We start from the raw sequence: 27387 nt of genomic DNA, 5'->3' as shown, positions 1-27387 counted from the left end.
CTGCAGGCCCTTCACACTCTCACCTACCACTCCACAGCTGGACCAAGAAATATAAACTCAAGTGTGTGACCAATGCTACTTCGTATCACCTGACACAACTTCAGCAACACTTTTACTTCTGAGGTTTTGAGCCCTTACAATGTTGAAAGTGAAGTAGCAAGCCCCAGAAGTCCTTGTTATGCTGACTAAAAGGCAAAGACCCAACATACCATGAATGATCAATTGTTGGGAAAAGATCATTATGGCTCTGCGCAAGCTCACCCACTAGATTGGTGCCCAGTCAAGTCACAAATTGCAATTACACAAAGGTTTTGTAGGGAGTACTTATTCTCAAAATTCACAACAAAATGACAATTTGGTCTCTGGTAAATCATTATGTCAAAATTATCAACAGCTTAAAAAGCAGTTTGTTCCAAAATTAGTTTTTTCAATGTCAATGAGACCATACAAATCAATTAAATGAGTCCATACAAATCATTTAAACAAAACATCAGAAGAAAACTTCAGCCAACAGGTGTTTTCGCGTAGACAGATATAGCTTCATCAGGGCAAAAAGTAGAAAGATTTTTGATTAAACACAACGTAGAAATTAATCTATCCACATACAACATTCATGCAGAAAATGTTGGTAATTTTGACATGATGATTTACCAGACAGCAAATTGTCATTTTGTTGTGAATTTTTAGAATAAATCTGATAATCCATCAAAGTAATGGTGTCTATGTGCTCCCCACGAAACATTTGAGTAATTCCAACATAAAATAACATGGGGTCACTTCACAGCTACAGACTGCCCTCAGCTCCCTGCCCTCCACCTAGGTTCCAGGCCCTCACCAATACAAATACATCACAACTCCTGCGGGGGGCCCCAAAATGTGTAATGTGATCTAAGCTCTTTAATGCCTACACTGGGCCCACTTTATCTCCTAGAAAATATTGGTGGGCCTCCAGTTACTCACTGCAAATGACATCAAATGACCCTCATGTTAAAAAGTGCACTTGTCTAGCGAGTGGTCTGGACACTAGTCAAACAAGCATTGTAAAGGCAACAGGTCTTGGTAATTAAAGACCTATTGGCATTGTCAATGTCTTTTAACCATGTGTTATGGGGTGCAGTGGAAGTATGCAGTGTGGATTTTAATTATGTGGGTTGGATTGGAATTGTTTGTGTGGGATTATGGAGTGCTGATTGGAGTTATGTGTAGTGGAATTATGTACCATGGTGTGCAGTGGAATTATGTGGTTAGTAATAATCTAGCATTGAGTGCACTGGAATTTTGTGGAATGGGATTGTGTGTCATGGAGTGTAATTATGTAGAGTGGTATTCTGTGCTGTGGAATGGCATGTCGAGGAAGAGGTACTGAATCGGCACTGATAGCAATCTCGGATGATCTTAACAACACAGTCGACCGCAATGGAGTTGCGGCACTACTTCTCTTGGACCTCTCGGCTGCCTTTGATACGGTTGACCATGACACCCTCTTCCAAAGACTCCACGAAGCAGGCATAGAAGGGACTGCTCTCGACTGGATTACATCCTACCTTCAAAACAGACCTAATATTATCTATTCTCCCCCCTGCTCATCCAAACCCAATCTCTCAAAAGCAGGGGTCCCCCAAGGATCAATTTACCTCACCTTTGCTTTTCAACATTTACATGATATTATTACCAGAACTGATCAATGATTTTCAACTCACATGCTGCAACTAAGCAGATGACACACAAATACTACTTAAATTGGAATGCCCCAAAGACATTGAAAACTCACAAATCTTCAGTTGTCTCAGCTGTTGATCAGTGGATTACTTGGAGTCATCTCAAACTAAATGTCTTCAAAACAGAAATAATCATATGAGGTGACTGGAAAAAGTATGACCCACTGTGCGCCTGGCCTGTCTATCTCGGACCACCTCCTCAATTATCCAAGGAAGTTAAAAACCTTGGAATTACCATGGACTCCAAGTTAACTATGAATGCCCAAGTGGACAAATTAGCACGAACAAGCTTCATCACCTTGAAGACTCTGTGACACATCTTCCCGCACCTCAGATTTCCACACAAGGTGCAAGCTACTATCTCTCTTGTACTATCCCAACTGGATTATGCCAATGGCCTCTACCAAGGATCAACTTATCTATTATGAAAAAATTACAACGTATTCAAAACTACACTGCCAGACTACTATTGCATGTAAAGCCACAAGCCACAAGACATTCTTCCCTCCTCTATCCCTCCATTACTCTTGTCGATCCAACTAATAAACTCAGATATCCTCCACTTAAATTAACTCATAAAAATACTAAAACTGAATTCATTTTTTCCTATACTAATCCACCACTAATTCCTCTTGGGCTCTGGAGTAGCGTGCTACTCGTCGAAAAGCGATTCGATGCCTTGTCAGGGGTAGTAAGCGCTATATAAATATGGAGACTGAATTATAATGATCCCTGTTTTTTTATTCAACCAAATTGTGTTATCCCCGGCGAATAACTGGTTTTCCCCATACTACGTTTCATAAATAATCACAAATGAGATCCCTTTAGAAACAAGCTACAGACAGATACATAATGGATATGTGGATTATTATGTAGATTGGGTAGACTGTGGTGAACCTGTTTGGGGAGGAGGATATTTACTAGGTCAGAAGACAAACAGAAACAAGCAAGGAGGGGACAAACAGCGATAAGGGAGGGGGTGGTGGGACAACTGAGCAGCAAAGTGGGTAGGGGTGGGGTACAAGCAAGCAACACTGGGATATTAACAAAAAATCCTCTCACTTTGAAGTCGGAGAAAAAAATGTAATCAGGAGCCCTCGAAAAACAGCATTTGACATTTGATCTCGGTCCTTGAATGCACAGGAAATGTGATGAAATAAGAAAAAGAGTTACAGGCCTGTTCACAGAAATGTATCTCAGAGAAAATGAAAACACGAGTGCTCCTATGAAGTGCTCAAAAACAAGGAAAAAAGTAGTTCCTAAAACAGCTCCTAAAATGGGAGCAGTGGATGGATAGCAGTAATTGGTTCATGCTCTCAGAGAGGGCTAAACACAGGAAGAGGCATGATGCATGCATGCCATGGACAAATGGGGAGAAAGAATATGAGAGTGATAATGGAGCCTGCAAATGGGAAGCCTATGTGCGGGCTGAAGCCCATATATTGAGTGCAACATGTCTTTTCAAGACAGAGCATGAGCTGCTTAGCTGAGACCTAAAAACACATACGTGCCCATCAGTTCCCAAGCTTAAGCAATGCCAATGGCCCTGGTTATGGGTCCAAATGCCAAACTGTCTTAAATTGCACACTTATACCAACTCACTCCCTTAAAGAGATACCATCAAATTGTCTCCCCCAGTCCCACTCAACTACACAAAGACCCCATGCACCAGAATGCTGAAGATACCAAGCAAGCTACGGCCCCTGCTGTCACAAGCCTCCACCATTTTCTTGCATACCTTGGGCCGCGGTGAGTCCGAGGTCCATGTGTGGGGACTCTACGGTCCAGGAACACTGTGCCTTACACTACTCCAGCCCACTGTCTTCAGAGAGAACCCAGTGCTCCAGGTCAATGTAAAATCAGCCTCCTAGCATGCCTTTTCTTTCAAACATTATTGCCCTTAGGTCTGCTGCCGGATAGAAAGACCTAAGACCATGAGTCCCAGAATGCACTAATGGAATAAGCAAAACCCTAGGACTGTAATAGCTCCCTACACCGGCTCACCCATCCAACTGCATCACTAACAAAGCCACCAACATTGTGATGGAGGGGAGCTGGTCTAACCACTGATGCTGCCACAAGTTTCTAAGAGCAGGTGAGACAAATCATGATTTTAAATTGAGAAGTGTAAACCAGCAGTTTCAGCCTTCAAAAACTGCAAGGTTTGGGGCAGAGGGCAATGCAGAAACCCTGTACCCGCAGTTACATATCCAGTTATCACCACCCTACAACCTGGGACTACCCAGCACAAGAATGCCCGGCCTAGACACTGCCAAATATCCTGGGTGCCCCAGAACAACCACTAACATTTGATGTAAAACTATCCATGTCATCTCTTCATACTGACCTCTACCACCTGTCCCCATGACCGACAACCCAGCCACCCTTTGGTCCACCCTGGACCACCCTCCTCCCCAAGGGCAGGCGAGTGGACAATTGTTGTGCACGTAAGGTGAGTCAAGTGCACCAGGACCATTCAACGGCATGTTGCAACCAAGCGAAACCAATTTAAAAAAGCACAGTGTCATGGCTGCTCCCCTAAGGGATGCCACTTAATTCGATGCATAGAGCTCTTGAAGTGCTTCCACCATGAGGTAGCAATTCAAATCCAGACCATGCCTTGTATGGCATGCTGTCCACATCAATAACATTCAGTCATATAACCCCCTAAACCACCTTCTACGTCACAGATTTCTGCCACTTGGATGAAATATGAGCCCACTTTAAATGAGCATGATACAAGACAAAGAGATGTGTTTCACACATCTGATGAACTAGAAGACTATAGTGTAGTCCTCCCGGCAGTCTCTGCACCAATCTAGTTATCCCCGTCCAGTGCCAATCCTAAGAAGAGGGACTTTAAGACAATTAGTTTAGGCAGATCTCCACCCAACCCTGTGCCCTGTCCCAGCAACATAAGAACTCAAGGTGGACACCTCTCCACTGTGAACAGCCTGAAAGTAAGAAAGCACATGCAACCTGGATCAGCAGAGCTAAACCTAGTCAACAGCCTATGATAATTCTCCACATCTACTTCTAACTCATCTTTCATCCATCACCCCAGTAACCGACAAGAAAAGAGCATGTGTTAGGTCACTCTTACATGATAACAAAACGTTTCACACAGTACACACCACACAACACAATTACAACTGCAGAGTCCTGCAGAGATATGCAAGTCAGTCTTAGAGTGCTCCAGAGTGGCGAGTTGCATGATTCTCCACTACAGACAGCTGTGAGCCATAAGAAATACAAATTGCATGTGACTCTAAGATTTGACGCTTTGAGACTGTCTTGCATCATTATTTGTAGATGACAATCTAAGGACCAAAAACAACTAGACCTGCCTGGCAAAATTCCCAGGCCTGTGAAGCTGCAGGGAGCGAAAAACTGATTGGCTATCCCTATCTAGAATAACCTCTAGCTTACGGAAACCAAACTTTACTTTGTCAAACTTAATGTTGGCCACACTGGGTATGATCCAAATAGTTAAAGAACTACAAGTGATATAAGTATGCCAAATGAAGGCTCCTTATCCAGCAAAATGCTTAGATTCTTCACCGTGTTTACTTTTTGAGAAGGAAGCGGTAGGCCAAAATCGGTGCACCATATGTTAGTCTGTTGGTCAAACACCATCATCATCTCTGCTTTTAACTAGGATTATGGTCCAGATGATTATCGGTGATGCAATGGTCACTATTTTGAAGAGGGGTGATAAAACAGATGGAGAGTCGTTCACTCCATTTGGAAAATGAAAACAGATGCAACATTCAACCTAACTTCAAAGCTCGGCACATCATAAAATAATGCAAACAGATAATAGAGCAATGAACTACCATTACCGAAAAATAGCACTAGAAAATAGAAATAACAGTCAACCATCGCCAGCACAAGCTCCCTTCTGGACCCACAAGATCAAGCCTATTATACACATAGATGTGCTGGACTAGGTTTTCCCAATTCCTCTAAACCCTGCATTTACCTCGAGATCTTAAACTGTGGGTGCTTGTCATTCGTGTGTGTTTGGTGTGGATAGTTTTCTGCTGCTTGTGAGAGCAGAAGATAATGAAGGGGAATGTAGGGAGTGGTTGTGTGGTTGTGCAGGGTAGTGATGGACAGCGTGGAGTGGTGGTTTGAAGAAGGCAAGCAGAGAAGGTGCAAGTAGAGCAGATACACAGAGGAAGTAAACTCCTTTCTCGTTCTGTGTTGTAGGACCATGCACAAGACATCACATTCCACAAGGTCACTCCTGTTCTTATTTCAAAAAAGATACCAGTGCTGAGCATCCAAGCTAGTCAGTGCTTCATAATACCAACTCCTGGAACAATTACCTGTGACAGGTCTGTTTCAGTTATGTCACTGTCATTCTGTCCTTACTCGCTGGAAATGTCCGAAGGTAAAAATGAAATCCTAGCTAGAGTTAGCATTTCTCAAAACGCGCACACATTGAGTTTTGCATCTTTTTGTTAAATCAACATTTTTGCGGTCCACGGGGAAAAAAACCCAGGTTTCCTCAGCGTTGCTTCCGTTATCGTTTATAAAGCGAGCCTGTTCCCTGCAGAATAAACCTATTTATGTAGCTGAAATGGAGTTGGCCCAGCTGACATTTTGTTCGCCCTGCAGGCAGAAGTAACCTTCAGGAAATATAAAGCACGTTCTGCTCCATCTGCCAAGAATCCGTGCACCAGTGCAAGCTCCTGGCAGGGAGTGGGGCGCGCGGCCCACTCCGAAGCGCAGCCGCGAGCCATGATGGAAGAGGGCTGTCACCGCCGCTCTCGCGGGCCCCCGGCGCGCGGCAGGGGTGACATTTTCCCCGTTGTACAATAATAATGTTATACTTATTACTATTTACAAGGGGCTGCACCTGTACTTGGTGTTATTCACTTGCTCGGAAAATTGTAATGTTTCCGAAACTTTGGGCTGCAGTGCCAACCTTTCGAAAAAAGCTATTTCTCAAGGTGAGGTCTGAATAGGGCTTTAAGTGGATGAAAAAAGTGGGTGGTCTCTAAGAGGGTCGTGGTCTATGTAGTTCTTAGTATGGCTTAAAAATAAATTAAATTTCTGTACCACCGGGCCAGTTTGTTGTCTCTCGACGCTTTGTTATTGGATCCAGATATAACAGAGCAACCGACACACCTAAAACCACGCTGGACTGTTGGCTTTATCAATGGTTGTCTCTGTGCCCTGCAGAGAGGCCAAGGATCGGATGGAGGTGTATTCTGAATATCTATTTGACCCACTGACAAGCACTGTAAGAAACTCGCACTGTCTTGAGCCTGAACACCAGAGCTCTCAATTGCGTTTAAAGTATGCAGTACACAAGAGTATATGCTGAACAAAAATAAACACATCAAAAACACAACATGGTGGGAGTAGCCAACACTCAATGGGGTGCAAGATTCAGTATAACATGAAATGTAAACAGTAACTAAATCACTGACATGGATCACCTGAAAATTTATCACATTCATTGTTCAGAAATTTATAGTGCTTTTTCCTAGTTAAAAATGTCAACATAGGGTCCGGTAGAGAACAGTTTAAAAGTCTGTTCTAAAATATTACTGGGTCTCAGACCGACCCACCCACTTAAAAGCCTGGGACTGAGCACCAAGAGGGGAAGAGAGGGACACTTGGGCTGCATTACTCAGGAGCCCTGGAACCAGCGGCGGCTCCTCTGCCATGGCGGAGTAGCCCCCTCCACCTCCAGCAGCAGTAGCTGCACAACATTTACAATAAGAACATATCAAACTACCTTCATTATGATTTTATTGTAAAAGGGGCAGGGCCATGGGCGGCAATGCGCTTGTATGTTTGGCCAGCCTTCTCAGGCTGGCTAAACACACCTGCCCACTGAGCTGTCTCCAGCCCGGCACTGTGTTGCTGGGTTGGAGAGAGCAGGCAGAGGTTCCCACTCTGCCTCAGAGCGCAAAGCCAGGATGCTCCGTCCAATCACAAGGCTGCTTTCCTGCTGTCAGCAGCATGAAAGCAGCATTAGGATTGCTGGGAGCCTGTGCCTGCAGTGAGGATAGCAGAGCAGCGCCGCAAGGCGAGGAAGATATATATTATTATTTTTTGTCATCGCCCTCCCCTGCCATGCACCGCCCTGCCCCTCACCTCCCCCCCCGCAAGCCATGACTGCCTGGACCCAAGGGCTGCCGCACTCAGGAGCCCAACACCAGGAACGTGACGTACTAGAGAGTGTAAGGGTCTATCGAGCCAGCACTTTTAAGTGATTTTCCGTTGATTTTATGAGCTTAAATGCAAGCAAAATATTTATTTTTTGTACTTTTCATATACAAAGCAATGTCCATCTGCTAGACAAGAAGCTTCTGGCTTACGTGCTCCAACAGACTCTCTCTGACGCCTATTATTTGCCGTTAACTCCAGTTGCTTGTGTTGCTCTTTTTTAAAAACAGTGATATTTTAACCAGTAACGCTGACATTGCATTTCTTCTTTAATTTCCTGCACTTGAATAGTGTTAATACCGGTCAGAGTTCCTTTTGTGTGTTTTGACCTATGAAGGAAGATTGGGTTCAGCACCATATGCCCCCTTAAGGCACGAGTGATATGTATATATGTTTAACTTCTGTCCTAATGTAACTATAACTCACACTCCTTCCATGCGCAGTGTTGTCATCAATGATGTCATTCTAGAACTTGCAGTGAAGTTATCAATAATGTCATAGAAAATGTCATGAATGATCTAATATGTGAGGTAATTACCAGTGTATGGCAAGGGCGAGAGTTATGGTTACAATAGAGCATGAGTTACAGTTACTTGAAATAATTATGGCTAGTGAATTTCAGTGCTTTAGTTCATAAAAATGGCATGTTTTACCTGATATTTTCACCTAACTATAACATCGGAAAGAAGGCGTCAGAAGTAGATAGAAGAGGCTGAAGCAGGAAGATTGTCAGCGACCACTTCTTCGGCTACTGCAACACCTTCAACTTCTTCTGGATCTTCAGCTGCTCTACCACCCATCACTGCACCTGTCTCTCCAGTAGTAACTGATACTTCCTCTACTCCATTTGCACCTCCATTACCACTTGGTGCATCTGTCCCTGCATCAGTACCTGCAACTGGTACCACATTTCCAAATCATCTTTTAAAGCAGAATACAGAAATTATAGAGCAGTATGGCAGTACTGTGACAAACTGTCTCCTCTGCCATACTGTCATTAATGCGGGAGAGGTAGGTACAGCATACATCGTGAGCTTGTCATGGCTTACCAGTGTCCTCCTCAATAGCCCTAGTTTTTTGCCTCCTGTTTCTTGTTACGATTTTTGCTGGTTGGTCATGCTGACCTTTGAAAAAATTAAAAACATCCAGAAACAATCTTAAAAACAAAAAGAATAAATTCTTCTCAGAACTAACCAAATAACTCAAAAGATAAAGAGCTTGTACCAATATTAACCATCCGCTTTCAGGTATAACAAATGCTAAATTGTAATTAATACCAATATAAATAGTGAGTGTAAGGTAAGTGACGGGTGAGGGTTTGAAGAGTTTCAGCACTCCTCCCATCATCTTTTTGTACTGCTATAGTCGTCCTAAGTGGCCAGGGTATGCCCAGACATGGGGTTTTTACTCACTGTGCCACTGGATTCAAGCTCCCCTGGCTGATACAGGTTGATACCCCAAAACCGATCCCAGGATGCTTAGTTCCTTAGACCTGGCTTGGCAGTTCGGGCTGGACTGTTCCCATGGTGAGCAGGGTCAAGACTGATTTGCATATGGCTGGGTCTGAACTAGAGTGGCATGGTGAGCAAAAGAACAATGGGTTTAACCAGATCTGTGACTAGGGATGAGTGTTTGAAAAGTTTCAGCCCTCTACCCATCATCTTTTTTGCTGTTACAGTTGCCCTAAGAGGCCGGGTATGCCCAGACGTGGGCCATTTGCTCCCTGTGCCACTGTATTCAAGCTAGCCTGGCTGGTGAGGGGTGATACCCCAAAACTGGTCCCAGGATGCTTGTTTCTGTATGTTTGTGTTTCTGTTTTTTAGGTACTCACAATTCTTCTTGGTCATTGTAGTTAGTTTAAATTTTTCTTTTAAAAGATATTTTAGGTTTTAACAAAATGGGATATGGGATATTGACCAAGTGAGGAGCGTATGTTTCACAAATAATTATATTCTGTTAGACAGCTACTGTTTGAACTAATTCTTGTCTCATCAAAATTAGTAACATACAGTCCTGTAGGTTTTTAATCTCGAGATAGAGCAAAGTATGCCATACCCTCTTTCAATACTTTTGACATAATGTCATAATCTAAGCTTAGTCCTTGTGATTTGTGTATTGTTACTGCATAAGCCAAATAAAAAGGAAACTTCTCTACGAACATATAAATATTTCAGAAGTCAGAATCTTTCTGCACATCGGGAGATATGCTTTGCTGTTTATTGTAGCCAAGTTTGACCACAATAAATTCAATGTCTTGATTTTGTTTTCAGACGTAATAAAGTCCACTACAAATCCCATGGCTCCATTTACTAAACCTTGTCCTACATTTAAATTTCAGCATAAAATGTATACAACAATTTTTAAATAGCTCCAATCCCACTGTATGCAAAACTCATTTTTCCATCTTTTATAAATTAGTAGCTAAAGTTCTGGTTATAGGTATGTTTAGTCTGTGATTCTCTACTTTATCTTTAGAAGCAAAATGTAGAATGCTTCTTCAGCTGCAGCATTTCATTGTTTAATTGTGCAAAATCTTCTACAGTTGGCATTAAGGTAACTATAACTCGCGCACACACCATGCACAGTTTTCTCTTCAATAATTTGACTGCTAATGTTACAATGATGACATAAAATGTCATGAGTGCTATAATATATGGGGTAATTAGCAGTTCATGGCGAGGGTGCGAGTTCTATTTATCTTAAGGCGTGAGTTTTAGTTACTTGAGAAAACCATAAGTATAACTGCCGAATTTCTATGGTTTTGTGCGAGTAAATTCGGACCCTAACTATAACATCCCTGTAGCCTTTGTTTTTTTAAGTGAATTTCTATGTTTTTTAAAATTCTAGTCCCTAACTGTAACGTCCCTGTAACCTTTGTTTTTTTCCGTTAATTTCTAGTTTTTATTAATGGAATGTTATTTTAATTAAGTTAATCCATCCACAACCGTGCACAGCCTTTGGCTTTGCATGGCAGCAGTTGGCCTGAGGCCAACCCCCTATAACCACACAACTCTGTGACATGCACAGCCTTTGGCCCTGCACAGTGGGGGTTGTCCACAGGGCCTGGCCGCCTACCCCCTGTAGCCACTCAACCCCAAGCCACTCATGAAGTGCTTCTTTGTTTGGTGGAGATGTGATTATATTTCTGTGCATCTAGAACATGTCTCCCAAATTGGAGGGAAAGGTGCTCAGGGACGGGGGGATCCCCCGAGCGCTGTCCATCATCCTTGGAAAATGGCTGGAAGATGTTGCATACCACTAATGTAAATGGGGTGGAGCCAAAAGGGTACTTTTTAAAAGGGAGAACATGATCTCTGGTCTCAGTAGCAAATAACAAGAAGGAACCCAGTCGTCACAGTCACTACATAAGATATTGCACTTGAAAAGAGCAAGGATGCAAAGACTTACGTCAAGGTTTAAAGGTAACTTATCAAGATAGAAATGCAGAGAAAAAACACTTGCTGTGCCTTGACCATGCACAAGAAATTAGGAGGATTATAACTTTACCGAAACGAAACTTTAACTTGGGCATCTGCTTCGTTTATATCTGGAAGTGCTTCCTGTTAAGGTTTGATTTCTGTGAAGTAAGCATCATGCGAGAATGAATCCTTTCTTACATATTTATCCAAGAAAAGGCCACCGTTTTGTGCAGAATGTCTTCTCAACTGGAGTACTTTCTACTAGCTAATTAGTAAGCGCTACCCCATTGGGAAAATGTATAGTGCATCTCCTACACTACAGCTGCTAAAGGATGCTGTGGAAATGTCTCCAGTGACCTTGTGTGTCTGCAAGTTTGCCAATGTGACTGCTCCTCAAACGTTTTCCTTAGATAACCTTTCAAGGTGCAACTGCAGAGAAAACATCAAAGTGTGTTTTCTCTGCAGGTGCACCTCAAAAAGTTATCTTTTCCTTGTTGTCGGGGACCGCAGGGGGAACCTCAAGACCCCATCGTCCCAGCCAGCCCCCTGCCTCCAGTGGGAGCTGGCACTACTCCTGCAGGCAGGCAGCTGCTGCATAAACAGCTCCCTGCGTGCTAGAGCAATACTTTCATCTCTTTCCCTGCCTGCATGTCTGCTGATGAAAACTCTTGTGACAGCTCTTGCTTGCTGAAAGCGAAGTGTTTGATTTTGCTTGGTGGGAGATGACACAGCTCCCGCCAAGCAAAAGCAGACAGCTATCTCTCGAGGGTGGGCTCCTTGGGGGGATAGCAGGAGCTGGCCATGGAGGTCCCCAGAGCTTTAAATGGCTCTAGGAGGAGGGCTGCGTGGCACTCCTCGTGTGTTTTGCATGGCCTGGCACCAGGGAGGTGGTAGTCCCTGGGGACGGATATGGCCCGTGATGGTGGCTGGGAGCACCCTTCTATGTTTTATAAAAAGTACATGGCACCGGGGAGGTGTTGGTCAGCGGAGCTCACACTGACCCCCTTTTTAATGTACATTGTAGACTCGGGGACTCGGGGAGGTGGTGGTCCCCGCTGCCTAGGTGGGTATGCAAGACCACCCTCCTAAAAAAATTTTTATGGAGCTCCGGGGAGACTCTTGTAGGAAAAAAAAAATTGTGTCAGACCGCATTTCAACATTGTAAGATCCGGTGAGTCTAACCCGGGCTAGCTCACAGGCTATGGCCTGGGGTGCCCAATCTGGGACATAGCGGTTTCCCTGTCCATACTGGCGCGGGCAGGGAATCCTTGTTTGCTCTCGCTTGGCGGGAGCACTTTCAAATCCCCTGCCAAGCAACAGCAAACACAAATTCCACTCCAAGCAAGCAGGACATTTAAAAATGCTCCCCCCAGCTGGGAAGCGACTTCAGGTCTGTGGCTCTGTCCGCAGCGATGCAGACAGGGAAAAAGATCTGAATATTGCTCCCGTCCACAAGGAGCAGCATTTTTAGCTGCTCCCTGTGGGTGGGAGCAATGCCGGCCAAAGGCCCCCACCCAGGATATGGTGGGTGCCCTGGGTGGGCCCCAGGACACTCACCCTTGGTTTACTGGGCCCTCAGGGATGGTGTCATGGAGCCAAAATCAGCCAGGGGAGGGGGATGCATGTCACCTTCCCCATTTAAATAGCTGCCTAGCCAACATGTATGGGGTCCCCGGGGATGAAAACAGCCCAAGAGGGGGGCTATGTGCACGCTTCCCCATTTAAATAGGTGCTGAAGCCTGGGGGATTAGGTCCTTGGAGGCCAAAAGCGCCATCAAGAGGAGGGCTGCCTGCTCCCCTCCCACTTGTCTAATTAGCCTGGCATCAGGGAATGGTGTCGCCAGAGCACAAATCAACCAAGGGGGGCTTGCCCTCCTTCCCCTTGGAAATGGCATGATGATGGCAGTGATTTCATTATCTGATGTAATTTGAGATGTCATCAGTGATAAATACTGTCACAGAACATGTCAAGAGTGATGTTATTTGGGAGGTCGTAAGCAGTGTATGGCGAGTGCAAGTTGTAGATCATGCTGTTAACTATACCTGGTGAATTTCTGTGTTTTTTTTAGTTCAAAACGTTAACTTTGTCAATGAGAAAAATTCACCTAACTATAATGTCACTTTATTTTTTTGCTATAAATATATAGTTTCCACTGAAAAAGCATTTTTTTGACTTGCCTATATTTCTGGCACAGTTTGACGAATATTCACAAAATTTTCACAAAAAAGTGTGGTCGAGAATCTTGTTGTGCATTGGAAGTTTTGGGATGATCCATCATGCAGGGCCGGGAAAAAAGTAGGGGTCAAAAAAGTGCATTTCCGATTTTATTTCCCATAGGGAATTTAGACACAACTACAGCCCAAACTGTTGGACGGAATTACACCAAAGTTGGCAGAATGGTAGCTCTTGGTCCAGAAAGAGTGCTTTTGGTGTAAATCCATTCAATAGTTTTTGAAACAATAAAGGAAAACCAAATTTGAATATCTGGAGGCGCGAAGGCTTTGCGAATACTCCCGATCTCATGCAGAGATATGATGGCTGCCAACATTTCAACCAGGAAGTGTTGGCAGCCATTTTGAGATCCGGCTTCAGGCAAGTCTCATAAAAAAAAAAAAAATTTAAAAAGGAAAGGGGGCAAGGTACTGTTACCCTATCCCACTAAGCTTGGTACAGGGTACCACAGGCAACACCCCCAATGCTTAAAAGAATATATTTTTTTAAATCACAGCAAAAATTGTGGCAAATCCGCAAATTTCAGCATGATTTTAAGTTGTTAATATAATGTTGTGGGGGCCCACGCAGGCCAGGGGACCGCCACCTCCCTGGGGCAAATATGCTTTAATAAATCCAGGGAGAAGGGGATGCCCATGTGCCCCCAACACCACAGGGACCACCACCTACCCAGAACAACATCGAAATTAAAAGGGGGGTGCTGAGAACCCCCTCTAGCCCAGCAGGGACTGCCACCTCTCAGGGGCAATGGATTATAAATATTCAGGGGGGTGCTTCCCCCGCGCACCACAGGGAGCACAACCTCTCCTGGGCAAAATAAGAAAATAAAAATAGGGGGAGTCCTATGGACCCCTAGGGGCCCCAGGGACCACCACCTTCCCGGGGCTACTATAAAATATGAGAAGCTGGTCCATCGTAGACACCAGGTCCCGTGGACCACCACCTCCCTGAAGGTAAATTCAAGGTTGGGGGACGGGGGAGCCATAGATGGCCCTGGGGACTGACACCCTCAGGGCTGCCTCCTGCTACGTTCCAAGGTGCCCATCCTCTAGAGGTAGTTGTTTGCTTTTGCTTGGCAGGAGCCCCCGCCAAGCAAAACCAAACATAACTCCACTTAATGCAAGCAGGAGCAAATATGCGTGCAGGGAAATAGATGAAAACATTGCTCCCACACTCAGGGAGCTGCTATTTAAAGCAGCTCCCTGCCTACCAGAGCAATGGGTAACTAGGACTGTGGGGGCCTTCAGTCTTCCCCGTGGTCCTCTCCTGGCACCAAGCATCTTGCTTGTATGCTGCTTGTATGCTGCTTTGAACTCATTCCATGGAGAGAGCATTCCAATAACAATAGCCTCTCCATAGAATTACTTCAAAGCGGCACACAAGCAAGATGTTTGGTTCGAATGTTATAGTTTTGATGTACAGCAAACCAGACTCACGTCTGACATACTGGTAAAGCTCTTGGACTATCACTCAGTACATTGAAGGTTCAGGTTCTGGTATCTCATGGTAGTGTGTCTGTTTATTTACCAGTTTTGACTGTTAAACATTCCTACAAGCCCGACGATTTTCAACGTCTACATGGCCCCACTCACTAAGATCACCAAACAACAAAAGCTAAATATAGTCTCCTATGCCGATGACACCCAACTGATCCTCTCCCTGTCCGAGAACTCTGCGCAAGGCTAGATGAATTTACATAACAGGATGAGAGCAGTCGATGCCTGGATGGAGAATAGCTGCCTCAAGCTCAGCTCGGACAAGACAGAGATCCTCGAGACTGGCTCAACCGCTTCTGTCTGGAGCAACCCCTGGTGGCTCACCACTCTAGGCAATTCCCCTGCCCGACTATGCACGTAACCTGGGCATCATCCTGGACTCCTCTCTATCAAGTTAACGCTGTCTCCTCATCAAGCTTCCACACCCTCCATCTCCTGCGGAAGATTCTCAAATGGATTTCCCCAGAAACGAGAAAGACAGTCACCCACGCACTCATTACACGCAAACTGGACTACGGCTAAGCACTCTATGCCGGCATCACCAAGAAACTTCAATCAAGACTACAAAGAGTCCAGAATGCAGCAGCCAGACTCATCCTGGACATCCCCCGACACAGCGGAATCTCCTCCCACCTCAGAGACCTACACTGGCTCCCAGTCAACAAGCAGATCACATGCAAACTCCTGATCCACACCTTCAAGGTACTGCACAACATAGGACCAGCACACCTCACCTTCTCCGTTCCTCCTACCAACCCAGACATGGAACACACGTCCCCTCAAGCTTAGGCAGACCGCATCACTGAAGCAGTTCAGGAAGGACCTCAAGACCTGGCTCTTCGACTGAGCAGCACGCCTACATTCAGAACCTTGAGACCCTATGGGTGATTAGCTGCGCTTTACAAATCTATGACAGATTGATTGATTGCCATCAAAATCTTTGGTTTGAATGTCATATCTATGCCTGGAAACTGCATAGCAAAGAGTCACCTGTGGCCTGAAGGTCTCAGGCCCTCACCCCAAAGGTTGGGGTTCCTGTCTAGGTGTGTCAGTAGTCACATTCCTGCTTTAATTACTTTTCATATTCAAATAGTGAAGGTATATAAAGGTATATACCAAAATGTGAGTGCACTCTTTTTCCTCGACAAACATGTTTTTATTTTCAATTTGTCCTAAAATATCGCATTCTAAGCATATCATTCATCAAAGTCTAGAAAAACTCTCCATGTGGTTATAGGGGGTTGGCCGCAAGGCCTCGTCACAGGCCAACCCCCACCGGGCACAGGCAAAGGCCGTGTGTGGCGAGGGGTTGGGTGGTTATAGGGAGCTGGCCGCAGGCCAGGCCCTGTGGCCAACTCCCACCAGCACTGCCAAAGGCCAAGCGTGGGGCTGGGTTAGGTGGTTATAGGGGGTTGGCTGCAGGCCAGGCCCTATGGTCAACCCCCACTGTGCACAGCCAAAGGCTGTGCATGGCAGACTTGAATTAACGTATAATAAATAAACTTATGGTATGTTAAAAAAAAACATAGAAATTCACTGGAAAAAAACAAACAAATGTTACATGGACATAATAGTTAGGAAATAGAATTTAAAAAAACATAGAAAGTCACTTAAAAAACAAAGGTTACAGGAACGTTATAGTTAGGCTCAAATTTTAAACATACAAAACCATAGAAATTCAGCTGTTCTAGCTAGAATTATCTCAAGTAACTGTAACTGGTGCCCTAAGATAACTATAACTTGCACACTTACTGTAACATCTGCAGTAAATTTATTTATGACATAACTGTGCATGTCGGGGTCGTGAGTTACAGTTCCCTGCGGACCCACCTTGGTTTACCCATAAATAAAAATCACTTAATCCCACTTTCTTCTGGTCGTGCTCACAAGAGTATGGTACCCTGAATTTATAGGGAGTTCCCAAAGCACTTGGTTAGGGCCAGGATGTGGTTATATAATTACAGTGCCACAGGGCCACTTGTTACATTTTGGTTAAGTTTGAGTTGACACTCCAAAACTAACAAGCAATTGCTAAAGTCAATCTGTCTTGTCTTTGTGGCAAACTATTAGATTTGCCAATAGTTGCTTGCAAGCCAGTAGGACAAAAAGAAATTAAAAATTAAAAACTTCAAACTGGCCACTTGTAGTGTGCACATGTGCTGTGATGTCAAGCGCATGCCACTGTGGCCTTGGAACGCATTTTCTTTCAGAAAACAAAATACCGAGATGACCACAATCACGTACACCTGCATCATGCATCACATACATCTGCATCACACATCTCGGTGTATTTTAAGTTTAATTTACTATTCAGAGATGCCCGATGGTCATTTCAAATGGTAAATTAAAGAAAACAGCGCGAAAAGAAGTGAGCAGCTGGTAGCAGTGTGCAGCTGAAAGGGACTCACCTAACGTTGGTCCCCTCGGTCCTGCACACTCCTATTACTGTTCTTTAACTTGAAAAATAATCATTTTCCAAACTCTTACTTATGCTCTTCCCCTATCCTCTAAAAGTTCTTCAACCCTCCCTCTACCGACCTCTCCTCCTGCTCCATGCTTTCTGATTTTGACATTGCTTCTTCACCACCTATTTCACTTATTTAAATTGACTTCCTGCATTCTGCATTTTCCCCTGACTGCTCTGTTTCCCATCTTGCAAATTAGACATTCTACCGTAGTTTTTTCTAATATTCCTGACTCTCAATAATTCTTCTGCTGTCTCCTTTAATCCTCTGCCTCCTTCTCCTGTCACTACCTTTATGCTCTTCTGCTTCCTTACTTAATAGATCTTGTCAAGGTTCTCTCGCAGCTGGAGTCCTACTGGATGTATTTATGCATGGAGCCGTACTCCTTTACGTGGAAAAACCCTCGTTTGACTCCATTGTCCTTGTATCTTTAGCCCTTCCTCTCCTGCCCTCCTAAACATCTCCCCGCTACAAACTCACTTTTACTCTCCATACTGACTAAGACTCCTCTCTAGGTAGTCACATCCTATCTTCAGTTTCAAAAAAGCCATCTTACTCCTACTCCATTCTACTCAATGGAATGAGTAAATCCTCACCACCCTTCCCTATTTTGCCCCTTTAGTTGTGCAGTATCCTGGCTCTGTTACTGCTCAAACTGATCACATTCTGTTTCTTGCGCTAACACATTCCAAATTGTGCTCATTTCAGACTAGGGTTCTCCAGTTTCTGTTCTTGGTTTAGGAGCATAGCAACCGTGTCACAGTTCCTAATGCAAGCAAAGGAACATCTTCTGACCAGTTGGGCAGACAAGACAGTCATAACTAGGGTACATTTGTCCCTTTCCGCACTGGGATTGGTGGTACGACACATGCTTCACTAATGATAGGTACACCTCTGCCTGCGCCAAATACCTTTTTATATTTACAATTTTCTGCAGTTAGACATTAACTTTTGTGTAACATCTTCCTCCTGCCTGTTCATCTTCCTTTCAGTACATCTCGGCTGCAATGGTGGAGGGCCCTGCAGAGTTTGGAATGTGGCACTCCTTCCAGCCCATGGGAGGGATGATCTACATGCTGTTGGTGCCCTGCCGTGCAGAGTGTGGTAAAGCTAGAGAGTCGCCCCCTGTAGTAAAAGTAGAGAGTCGCCCCCTGTCAATAAACATTTCTTATGGTGCAGCTGGCATGCTTGCCAGTCAAAGTCACTACTCTGGAATTTGCTAGCTTGAACCTGGGGTGTCAGCTTTTGTGTCTAGCATATGTCTTCTTAGGGGCAGTGACTGGAGATGCAGACGTAGTTTTGAGGAAGTTCTTCAGGTGTTTCCTTTCAGTCACATGGGGCAAATTGCAAGTATTCCTCCCATCAACATTTGTGTGTTTCATGTATCACCCCTAAGTGGCATGAGTAGGCCCAGACTCGGGACCCATATTTACTATGTTACTGGAGCCCAGCTTCATCTGGCTGATGAGCCGATAACTAGGGCATAACTAGTGTTGGGTTGCTTGTGTTCCGGTTCTGGGAGGACCTGCCCTGGCAGTTCGGGCTGGACTGTTCCCATGAGGAGCAGGGTCAAGACAGATTTGTACATGGTTGAGTCTAAACTGAGGAGGCATGGTGAGAAAAAGAACAGTGGGTTGGGATGCTACCCAAAGGAATTGCCAGTGATTAGACAAATTGCAAGCACTCCTCCCATCACCTTTTGTGTGTTTCACTTGACTGTACTGAATCACTCTTGGATGTAGGTTTGGTCTAAAGACCTGGTCATCCAAGAAGCATCAACATAGGTCCATGTTTGAGGTCTAAGAGCTTGGTGCTAGCTTGTAAATAGAGGTATTTCACAGGGGTGGCTGCTGCCAGGAAGGGCTGGTGGGGCAGCAAAGGGGGGGAAGGGGAGCATGAGCGAAACACTGGGATTGGCCTGAACAGGCTGAAATGCCACTCAGGGAGGGAGTGGGAGTCTGCGCTTGGTCTCCACACGGCTGTAAAATACAGCCGGGTGGAGAGTTTTAAGTGCACACGTCAGTTTGGCCGGCCTCAGACGACTGGCCAAACTGACATGTGTACTTAGAGTGTACCACTACACCTCCTCCCTGATGACGCCGAGGATGCTGGCCCGCCACAGATGCAATGGAAAAATTAAATGATAATTATTTTTCTGCTCCTTTTTTTAGCAGTGGGGCAACGCTCCTCCACCATAGTGGAGGGGCCGCCCCTGGATATTCAGTGTCAGAGAGAGCTGTACACGGGTCCAGCTCCAATCGATATGAGCCCCTTAGCATGCTTTTTTCTCTGGCCTCTTAAAATAGCCTAGGGTGGAGGAAAATGTTGATTTTAGCTCTATCTTAGTCAAGAACAAAAAAACTTTTTAATAGGTTCAATCTGGTGCCGTCTTGCTTGCTTCGTCCTACATATTTTGAGGAAGAGAGGCTTGAACGGATATTTTCTGTATTCCCCCTAATTAGGCCGGATGGAGAAACCTAATCTGTAGGGGTAGGGTATGGTGATGGGCGGCAGTCGCAGATCTTCCATTATATATATTTTCCACCGCATACTTGAGACACGGGAAAGAGGATCCAAGTTGTTGAAACTAAAGGTTTTATCATAAGGATTCAATAAGATCTGGCCCCTGTTATACAGAAAAATGTGGACCAACAGAATAACCAAAAAGCACACCTTGCAAGGTAAAATGAACAAATATAGAGTGGGATTGTTGTGACAGCTGCAAAATGTCCTCCTTACAGCAAAATAATGATTCAAAGAGTTATATTTTCTAAATCTTTTCAACATCTACAGATGTTAGACAGGACTGAAGTGATCACACATGTAATTACAGCTTCCCAACAAACACAGACTTACTAGTGATGAAGCAGAAAATGAAGGTTTTGATTTTTAACGCTCAAACGTAGTGCTGAAATAATCATACGTGATATTAACCGACCTAATAAAGATTGTACGGGGACAAAATGTGCCCTCAGAGTAGTTTGCCATCATTTATACGCGTGCTTTATATAACGTGGTGTATTAGAATTGCACTAATCCGACATAATCATAAACGTGTGCTACGATTTGCTTATTTGAAATGCCTTAGCTTAGCATTACTTTAGCGGAGGCTTTGGCCTAGTTGCCTGGTCTCACGGTTTAAATGTTCGTATTTTTCCACTGTGCTATTAAACGTGTATTTCTGCTTGAAGCTGTACTTTTCCACAGAGACTGTTCACATGCTTATCTTAAAGTTAGTGCCAGCATGGCATATTTTCTCTTTAATTCAAGGTCGACTTGCAGGTGCGGACAATGGAGGCTCTGAGAGTAAGCTAATCGAGAGACAATGTTGCAATTTGCGTACCCATCTCCAAGGATAATGTATGCTTAAGTAAAAGCTTGAGAACTGTCGTTTTTGATTGGTCAATTTGAAGCTAACCTATGAACCCTCCAATGGAGACCCTACTGGACTTGAACTGTTGTCTATAAAAACCCAGGTGCACGAGAGGAAAGCTCTCTCTCTTCGGACATCCCGCCATTTTGACGTCGTAGATACTATGACCCATTTTGCTGCGACGCCATTTTGAGAGACTTTGATGCTTTCTCTAGTCGAGAGAAAGAGACTTTAAGGATTCTTGCCCTAGAGACTTTAACTTTGATTTGTCCCTTTGCATGAAGTAGTAGTTTATCTTGCTGCCGTGAGGCAATTGCCCCGTTCACCCCTGCCCCTTGTCCCGTCCCATGCTGATCGAGAAACGATACCTGTGAGACGAAGACTTCATTGATTGCTGATTGGAATTGGTAATTATGAAAGGAAATTGTAAAATTGCATTGTGTTTCTTTTAGGTAACCAACTGCTGATTTTGAGAAGGACCCTAGCGAGGAGTTTTTCTAAATTGATGTTGCCAAATTGTTTTTGCATGAAGTCCCACATGCTGATGCTAATTTGAGGTTAGATGAGGATTCCATACGTCGCACGATGCAATTTGAGATCTTGTTATGCTGACTAAATGTACGCAATTAGCCCATTGCAGATTATCGTATTAGTGCTTTGTATTGCCACTATCGAATGCCTTGTGATTCAAATGCTTCATAGATTACACTTGTTCCGACGATATGGACAGCTATTAATGTTCATTTATGTTTATCATTTGGTGTTGAGACACATCTATATCGTGCTAGCTTTGTTAATATAGGGAAATAAACTCACTAACTTTGCAATAAACTGGTGTGGTTATTCCTGGCTGAAAGGTCAGGGTTCGCCGAAATGTATTCTGGATTAATTGTTAAGTGTTATGTTGTTCAAGGTGTTGCTTATGTTCGTTATTGATTATCGATTTAAGGTGATTGATCGATTAAGAGTACAGAGAGTTCCCACTTAGTCAAAAGATTCATCGACCTAAAGAGCATCCGAACGCAGGTAAATTGTTACCACGTTCCGCTCTATCAGTAGATGGTAGCAGAGGACGGTTTCGTCTTTTGGGACCCTGTACTATTAAAGTACATGGTGTCGGATTAGCGGTTACGCACTTTGAGGCCTCATTCGAGGAGTTGAATTAGATTTTCTTGGATAAAACTGATTGACAAGATGATGATGGGCTAGGTCCACCGCGACTTTCCCGGGATCTCGGAGCTTGCGAATGGAGAGAACGGAGATGTGGAATCAGCGCTGGCGGTACTAGTGATGGTATGAGAGAAGTTAGGGTTTTGCGCTTGCACAGCTTATTGCCGCAGGGTGCGTGAAAAGGTTGTGAGGATTTTTCTTTAAGGATAGCGGAGGCGCGACTCCGAGTGTAGAAGTAGAGAAGTCGTCGAACTTCATGGAGATAGCGGAGGTGCGGCTCCGAGTACGAGAGTAGGGAAGTCGTCGAACTTCATGTGCGTCTGGCGCTTTGTGCATAAAAAGGTCCACGTGGTTGTTGTTGTTGAGACGGGCCCTGCGAGGTCAAGAGACTCCGGAGTATGTTGATCCATGTTGTGGTCTGGGCGGTTTAGTAGGTTGATCGGGCGTGGTCAACGAGTGGGTAAGTGTGTTAGGGAGTGATAGAAACTTCGACTTCGGGCTTTGACAAGATTCTAAGTGCACTAGAACAGATCATTGACAAGTTGAGAGTAGGTCTGCGGGTCAGATTTGCTTGCGAATGTGGGGACTGAGAAAGACGGAATAGCGGCCGAAGCTGGTGAAAGAGATCGAATAGTGGCCGAGGTTAGTGAAAAGTCCCTAAGGTCCTGAAGCGATTATGTTACCCTTCCTGTAGTAAACCGACAGATCTGTTTTGGTTTTTGGTAGATCGCGATACATGCAAAAAGTTGTTACGGGAGGACCTGAGTGAAGGAGGATTAGCCGCGAGGCTTTGTCAGCCGCAGTGTGTGTGAGTGTGACGTCACTAAGAGCCGCGCTGGGATAGGTTGGTTGGAGAGAAGGGTCACGCACGGATTGGACGCAGTCCGTGGGACTCGATTGGAAGGGGAAAGGCAGGTGAAGAGTATTCCGGGAATTAAAGTCACCTATTGATTACAAATTTTGTGGAATAACAGTGACCTATTGATTATAAACTTTGTGAATTAAAAGACGAGAAAATGAAATTCCTTAAAGCATTCAGGAGCGCGATGAAGGGAGAGTCATACATTAAAGCGAGCGTAGGAGAGGAAACGCCGCCCGAGGGTACACCAGCTTACATTGTAATGGAGGAAAAAGGGGTAGCTCCGTGCCTTTGGCTAAAACAATGGCACAAGTGGACAGAGAAACATGGGAACGTAGCATTCCCGATACATGGGACATTCAATATAAGGGTCCTAGAGAATTTGAGATTCACGATGTATGACATGAAGGTGCCTCCAAGGCCAGCACAGTTTGAGGCTCTAGCAATCTGGGAACTCATGGCTAGACAGCAACAGAAAAACAAGTTTGAAACAAGGATGAGGAAGGCAGAAAAGACACTAGCGGATGCTAGGTGGGATAATGCGCAGAAGGTGTGGAGGTCAGATGTATTGCAGGGAATAAAATTGTTCCCCGCAATTACTGAAGATGAAGAGGAGACAGGTAAGAAAGCTACCTGCAAGACAGACAGGAAATGTTCCAAGGATAGAGAGAACGAGGAAAAGCTGAGAAGAGAAGAGGAGTTAGAGGATGAGGAGTTGATAATGCAATTGCTAAACGACCGTCCACCGCCTTATGCAGAGAATGGACAAGGTCCAAGTACCAGTTCTGCCCCTCCGGCATCGGTACAGAACAGTGAAACGCAGAATCCAGGAGCACCATCGGGATCTAAGGATCCGAGTTTACTGCTCACCCCGCAGATGCCGCAGGTCAGGAGAATGTATCCAGATGTGCCCGTGTTGAAACCAGCAGAACATTATCAGCCGCAGATGCCAGGGTACTACAACAGTGATAACAGTGGAGGAATGATTCTAGATCCAACCGTAAGGGGCGTACAGAATGGTTACAGCCCAACAATGGCACAAGCTGAATCAACTCAGTTTATGATGCCTCAAAAGCAGATGCAGGGAGGAAACGCTCATGCTCAAATGACGGGGAGTCAGATGGGCATGCCGGCAATGATGGCCCATAATATGGGGATGAACATGCCTCAGAATATGGGAAATGGACAGAATCCAGATGCAATATCACTGCCCATTACCGTAGGTCCAGCGGTACCTCTGTATAGTCAGCCTAACTTAGGTATGAGCAGTCAGGGACCAATGCTGCAGAATGGGACAGAAAGAAGGTGCATAGAAAACACTCCAGGGATAACTCCGATAGCGGCTCAGCCAACTGGGTCTGGGTCCCTGATGGAGTTTAGTCCCATATGTGCTCAGTCTACACTGGTGAGGTCGAGCCCCCCACTGATAATACCATTAACATCGAACACTGAAAAGTTGCCGCAACCATCGATGGCAGTCGATGTGAATGCTACACTGATGGGGGTAAATGCGCAACAGCTGACACAGTGGTTCAACAGTCTAAATTCCACACAAAGTTCAGACAGTGGGAAAGGAGACGATTACTTGAGCAGGATGAGGCTGAACATGGAAGCACAAGAATTGGTGGAAGGAAATATGGGTGTGAACAGGTTGGAGTCCTACACGGAAGAGGAGTTGAGGTATCTATGTCCAAAGATCACGAGAGAAGTAAACAAGGTACATAAAAGTTTGCAGGAAGTAGCAGACAGGAACGGGATTGACATAGGCAAGACGAAACACTTGAGTAGGAGCTATAGGTTGGATTTTGGGACCACAGATTTTGAACACATGAGATCAGCAGGCATGAAGGCACACCTTAGAGAATTGTTGCAGAGTGCCCAAGTGTGGAGGTGCTTAGACAAGTGGGAAAGCAGATGGGTAAAGAGGAAGGATAAGAGGAGGGACGGTGCCACAGAGCACAATGAGAAAGGACCGCAGAGTAGTGATACAGTAACTATGTTACCAATGAGGGAGACAGCAGGGGGAAAATTAGTACATGTACCAATGGCACAGGAGTGATATTCAGTCTTTTACGAATGATTTTCCCAAACTGAGGGAGAAGCCGATCGAATGGTATCAACAGACTGATAGGTTTGTGAAGCTTGCCAAATGTCTCTGGGAAGACCTGAACACTCTATTCGAGATTGTGGTTCCGGCAGATTTGTGGGAGGATTGTAAAAGAGCTGTAGGTTGGCCGACAAGTGAACCAGAGAGAGACAGAGAGACGGGTGCACCATCACCTATGGTGATGTGTCTGTACTACAAGGTGATTGAGCATTTGAAAACGAAGGTTGCCGCCAAAAATGTGGATTGGCAGAAAATTGATCGAACTGCCCAAGAGGCTAAAGAATCGATTCATAGTTACTATGAGAGGTTGTTGAAGGCGTTCAAGAATTACAGTGGCACGGAAGCGATCGAGGCGAAAGATATGCTTCATTTTGTGTTCAGATTTGTGGAAGGGCTGAGACCAGAGATAAGTCAGATGATAAAGTCGCATTTGATCTGCTGGCAGTCGAAACCGATTGATGAAGTCTTGACTTATGCGAAATACTGTAGCGACGAAATTGAGGTAAAACAGAAAAAGCTGAAAGAGAAGGTGATGATGATGCAGCTTAAGGCGGCTCAGACAGGCTTGCAAGGTCTGCAAGGGCTGCAAGGGTTGCCAGGGATGCAAGGGTTCCAACAGCAGGTACCGCAACAGCAGCCGCAGTTGCAGGGAAACATGGTGTTTCAGCAACAGCAGCCGCAGTTGCAGGGAAACATGGCGTTTCAACCACAGGCCAGAGGCAGAGGCAGAGGAGGTTTTGTGAATAATGGTCCGGATTTGAACACTGTTGTGACGGGTGTGCAGGCAATGAAGAAGGTGATGCCGTGTCACGCGTGCGGAAACGTAGGTCATTGGAAACGCGAGTGCCCGATGGTGGTGCAGGAAGGTGCAGGTGCAGGTGTAGGTGTTGGTCAGCAAAACAATGATGTCAATGCATTTCAGACAATGAGAGGACCGAAAATGAGAGGTCCAAACCCAAATTTTCAGACCATAAATCAATTGCAGGGATTACAACCTATGCAGCCGCAGCAGATGCAGATGCCCCGTGTGCAGATGACGCAAATGCAGCCGATGCAACAGCAGTTACCTTTGGTACCTAATCAGCAAATGCAAATACCTTTGGCACCAATGAGTCAGCAGCAAATGATGGTTCCTCCACAGGTAACGGGTCAGGTAATGAGCACAAACGGCACAGTACAACAGTTCCCATTACACAGTGAGAGTGGAATAAACAATGTATGGGAGAGTGAAAGCTCAGAAGAGGAAGGAGATTGTGTGCTTGCGGCATCCCTAGAAGTTGATCAAAGGGGTCCGTACGTAGAAGGAAGAGTAATGGGTCATCGTGTCTCATTCTTGGTTGACACAGGAGCCACACGCTCAACTGTTAAGAGCAGTGAAGTACCAAATTTGCCACTCTCAGGGAGGACAGTTCAAGTGGTGGGAGTAGCAAACAGACATCTGACGAACCCAATAACAGATCCGATACCAGTCAACATTGGTAACTATCAAGGGGTACATCAGTTTGTAGTATGTGACTCAAGCCCGATTGCACTGTTAGGAAGAGACCTATTGTGCAAGTTGGGTTGTTCGATAATGTGCTCGAACGAGGGAATAACAATACAGACGAGCAGTGATGGGGAAGAAGAGGACAGTGTAGAGGGTGATGAGATAGAAACAGTTGACGAAGAGTATCCTCTGATTTGTCTTTTACCAATGATAACTGAAGAAGATATCCCAGCAGAATTACGGGAAACAGTCGGAAAGGAAGTGTGGGACATGACAGGGAAAGAGGTGGGATTGATGAAAGGAGTAGAACCAGTAAAAGTGATGGTAAAGCCCAATGCGATCTTTCCCCAGACCCCACAATACCACATGCCACAAGATACCCTCATGAAAGTTGCCCAACTTATTGACGAATTCGTGAAGCAGGGCGTACTGAAAGAAGTATTAAGCAGCCCATGTAATTCACCGATAATGGGACTAATAAAGCCAAGTGGGAAAGTCCGACTTGTACAGGATTTGAGAAAAATAAATGACATCATAATCAAGTGCTGCCCTGTCGTACCGAATCCGGCTGTGATAATGTTTCAGATCCCTTGCGAAGCTGAGTGGTTCTCAGTCATCGATTTGTCACAAGCATTCTTTTCTGTGCCTCTTCATGAGGACAGCCAATTCCTCTTTTGTTTCAAATTCCTAGACAGAGTATACAGTTGGTGTCGAATTCCTCAAGGGTTCTCTGAGTCACCGTCGATATTCAATCAGGTTCTAAAGAAAGACTTGGAAGAGTTAGAGTTGCCATTCGAGTCAACCTTAGTACAGTACATTGACGACTTACTGGTTGCATCAAAGACAGAAAGTGGCTGCACAGCTGATACCATTGC

The sequence above is a fragment of the Pleurodeles waltl genome, chromosome 6 (assembly GCF_031143425.1).
Source record: "Pleurodeles waltl isolate 20211129_DDA chromosome 6, aPleWal1.hap1.20221129, whole genome shotgun sequence".
NCBI classification, from domain to species: Eukaryota; Metazoa; Chordata; class Amphibia; order Caudata; family Salamandridae; genus Pleurodeles; species Pleurodeles waltl.
This window is presented reverse-complemented; position numbering follows the sequence as displayed.